This window comes from Hyposmocoma kahamanoa, unplaced genomic scaffold (genome assembly GCF_003589595.1).
Source record: "Hyposmocoma kahamanoa isolate Upper Pololo Valley unplaced genomic scaffold, ASM358959v1 87, whole genome shotgun sequence".
In the NCBI taxonomy this organism is placed as follows: Eukaryota; Metazoa; Arthropoda; class Insecta; order Lepidoptera; family Cosmopterigidae; genus Hyposmocoma; species Hyposmocoma kahamanoa.
In genome coordinates, this window is record NW_020654422.1 from 22000474 (window position 1) to 22005217 (window position 4744).

Genomic DNA, 4744 nt, shown 5'->3' on the forward strand with positions numbered 1-4744 from the left:
AACGACTAGATAAACTAACAGTCCTATACAAATAAAAGAACAATTTTTCTACATAAATAAATAAATAAATTACTTTTAATAAAGATCTTATTTCCCAATCACAATTTCTTCTTTATATTTACATTACAACTTCTTCTTCAGCCTTTAGTCGTTCTCTGCTGTGTGTAAACCTCATTTGCATGACATAATTTTCGTTTTTGGGTTAATTGCATCCAGATTTTTTTCGGTTACTTTAGACTGTACTGTGTCTGTCCATGATCAACACGTGCTAAAGCAATGAAGAGACTCACCTTTCGCTGTCCCATATAATCATTATCCCGCTACCTCTCATCGCCTACTTAACTAAAATGCTTAACGCCAGTCACGATGACGTGGCGAGTACGTGAACCAGCGGAAAATATCTATAATAGTTGTATATTGTTATATCGTTCTGATATTAGGTCATTTCGATACTGCCTTGACCGTGGACGACTCTTCAAGGTTTGTGTCAAGGTTACGTTTTCGATATACAAAATCCGGAATATTCGTAACTCTTACCTACCACACCAGGAAATAGTAGATTTGCTTAGATTCTAAATTCCAATTTGCCTATGTACTGAGGCACTATGATTTGATAAATGCAGCATATTTAATAGTGGAGAATGTCCATATAACAATAACATACCAAGCATTCGCACCCATACCTAATCTCATACTAAGGAATGTCTGTCATACTGAGTACCAGAGCAACCGCATTAATTTCGGAGCATTACCCAAAACACTCGAACCAGCAGCAATTTAGAAAGGCTCATTTCCCTAATTTGGTGCTACCGGGTATCGAAACCATTGGGTCACCGAGGTCGTCAGCCATTTAACACGCGCAGTCTATTTACATACGTATTATGCCCCTTTTTTGCACAACATTTAGTAATTAGAAATCAGTTCCGAGAAATTTTCTACATACCATCTAAAATTGATATTTTTAGTACTCACAAATCCATAGAGGATAAGTCCGTTTTAAGTTAAATATGTCGAAAATAATACTTGATGCAATGAATTCAAAGCTATACTTTTACCTACCAATTCCACTTGCGATATATTATACCAATTATTATTAAATTAAAATTTTACTATTATAATATTTTGAACAACATGAGGATAATCATTTCGGTTTGATACGACTTTGGATTGCTTCGCTGAATTGCTCGCTTGAAAATTAATATGAGAATAATATATCCGCCCTAAGACTGAAGGTGTATTGTTTAAGATATCACTGTAGCTCTCAGCCTCACGCTGTATGATTTCACGACGGTTACACGCCGCTCTGTGCCTTGTCAAGATAACAAATAAAATCTTCACAAATACTGTTACGCCTATCTTCCAATGGGATAAGCAGAGACTACCACGTTTACACTGATACCGACATAGTTTATTCGCTTTATTCCCCATGTTTCCCTCTACGGTCTCTCCACGTCTATACATTTTGCCGACACTCTTCCAACACGCTTTCTTTCCACATGACCACAGCATCTAAGCGTTCCTAGCCATTATAATACTAATCAGTGTTGATGTAAAACTCAAACTCAATTTCGTTGATTTTTCTTTACTGTAGTGTGAAGAACCAAAGATGTGGTTAATAATACCTATTGCTTCATAATACGTTCACCACGACCGCCTTTCGGTGGGCTTCCAATTACTGCTCTGCATCATCTGATTAGTTTAGCTGATTATGTCTCTCGAAGTGAACGACTTAACCAGACTGGTATAATTAAGAAAGACTCCAGTTCTACCTTATCGTTTCAGTTGAACGTTTTTAATATCTTTAGCCCCACTGTACGTGTAGATGAGTAAGTATGCGTGATCAGCTACAGTATATTATTATACAAAAGTCGTTTCCTAGAACAAAACGCCAAATTTAATTATACAGATAACACGCAATCAGATATGAAATAATTTGACATCACGTAACATAATATTTTTATTACCTATTTTACTACCTATTGCCGTCACGATCACGGATTGTAGGCATGACGTGTTTTTTTTTTATAATATCAAGTGACAGGACGGACAAGTCGTATCACGTACATCGTGGCGTAGCGCAGGTGCTTCCCTATTAGTGATAATCGTTTAGTCATAGGTTACATGTCCTAAGAGGATGCTTTCTTGTATATATTTAAGAAAACTATATATATGTTTGTATGTGTATATATATCCATTTTATGTCCGGTATCTTGCTAACTGAGGACATATTTTTAATGGTTGCGGAAGATTTGTAATGCGGAAATTACGTATTGTACAAACTTAGGTTTAAGTGAATATAAAATGTTACAAATAGTCGACTAGTCAGTAAGGCGCAGCGCACGGAAAAGAGAAGCCTTAAGGGGTCCTATAGAGGCCCAACGACGTTCGTGGGAGGCAGGGCAGCTCGATGCACTCGACGCGGCGTTCGGCGCGGACATAGACCCCGGGCTGGAAGACTCGTTTCCAAGGATCCTTTTCATCATCGCCTTTTGGAAGAGGATACATTCTCGCAAACGGCCTTCGTATACGGCCGTTCAATGTGTCGAGATCGGCCACTCGAAAGGTGTCGTCAGCGCCAGAGAAAAGGCGGGCGACACCGCCCAATGTATATACTCGTATATACTGCATGCATAGATTTTTAAATTGTTGCTTGCCTCATCTCGGAATGGAACCCACGAACTACTCACTTTTAAAATAAAATAATCCGTACATAAAGCAATTCAATCTCGTTATTCAAGCCACTCAGGGCAACGACCGTGTTATCGTCGACAGTTTGTCATATATTTAGATAAAATCACAAAAATATCGTTCCGAATCGCCTTACCCACGATATAATATTAGACCCATTAGAAATTATGGTCAGTTCCTATGTATACCTTTACAAGACATAACAATCATTATAATATTAGCATTTCGTCTAACTATGTTCTAAAGAAGAACGTATTCAGCACCGGAATATGTTTCCTAGTTATTACTTGCTTTGTAAAGTCCCTCTTCCGAATCACAACAATTTACAACGGTAGCTAACACACGTTTCCTGATGTCATGGAAATAATAGCCAGTCTATAAGTCAAGGTTAGAACTAACCTAGGCCTCTACAGCCTACTTTACCTAATTACAGTGTACTATAAATTTTCCGCTACGTTGTCTCATTCGTCCTTTGTGTGAAATTGGTAATCTGTAGTCGTATTAATTTAAGCAAACTAAAGAACACGTGTGAACAGAATAATTAATTAATATACTGTGTTAAGTAGTGATTGATAGATGATTTTTTTATAAAAGAAAAGATATGAATTATCTATTTAAAATAAACTACTTGACGACACAAGTTTATTTGTTTCCATGACTCTATTAGAAAATCTAATACCAGACAGGCGATACTGGGTATGGTCATGGAATCATTGAGCACAATATACGGTATGAGCTATGCTATTTTTCTAGTCGTTGGCAAATCTGCTAGAAAGAAGTGAAAGGTATACCTTATTTCTGTTGCAAACTCTGTATCATGTATAAAGCGTAAACAATTATCTTTATTGTCTATGACCCACTGTCTACCGACCCGAGAGATAGGGTTTTCCGAAGAGACTACGGGCTCGACGGCAAGACCAGGGTACAGCGGGCGTCCGGACCAAGCCCTCCGCCAATGATACGCCTTTGCGGGCGTCTCTGGCGGACCCGGACTTGGGTATGGACTCGCTGGGGTTTGTGGTTAGTTGCAGAGACGGACATGTTAGTCTGCCCCGGTTGTGGACGTTTACGGGGTGTCTGTCTCGTGAGCAGCTAGCGCGTCTTAGTAGCGGTCTAGTTGAGGCCCTGAAGCGAGGAGACGCGCGGGACACGTGGGTTGCCCTTTAAGCTGGAAGCTATGTCCGGTCAATGTCGCAGGACACTGCGACTGGCGTCTCCGGCACTAACCCGGAGAGCTAGCAGAGGATAAGCTAGATATCCTCCGGTCCCTCCAGCCGCTTAGATTATTGGGAACTGGAGAGACGTTGTTTTTTGGCGTCGGGAAGTGAGCGTGTCTCGCAGCTCCGGTACCTATCTGGAAAATAGGGAGGGTACGGTACGTGCACCCGGGGCGGCTCACCCGAGGCACTAGCCTCTCGACGAACCGGATGAATTCAAGTGACAACCCTGTACGCGCACATAAGGTTCCTGTGCGCGCACAGATTATCCCTATATATGCCCTTCTCGTATAGGGTAAGTAGGGAGGGTCAATATAATCAAAGCTAACGTAGAAAGATATGGATTCCTCTTGTTGTTCACCTAAATCACTGTACCATGTCCTAAAAGAAAGTAGCATTCTGGTTTATAATTCTGGTTTATAATTTCAACTCCGCTCATCAAATGTGCCAGTTGTGGGTGGTGATCCCAGTATTTCAACTCTTATATTCCAGGATGGAGACACTACAGGATCAATTTGTTTTTTATCTTTTGGCCAACCATTTTTTAAATAGAATTTCAATTTCTGAAGGGAATCGTCCCTGTTTGTATGCTCAAGAATTTTATGTAACTTTTCATTTGTTATGTCAAGGTTTGAAATTAATATGTTGACATGTATTTCTACATCTTTCTCTAAGTCATCTAAGTTAAATTGATCATTATCAAAATTACATATGGGAGCTCGAGACAACTTTTCTGAAACATAAATTTTCTAAGCTTTTTAACTATGTGACATACCACAGTGTCATATGTAGTTAGGTTAATGCCGCACAATTTGGTTTCAAGGAGGCGTTTGATCTAA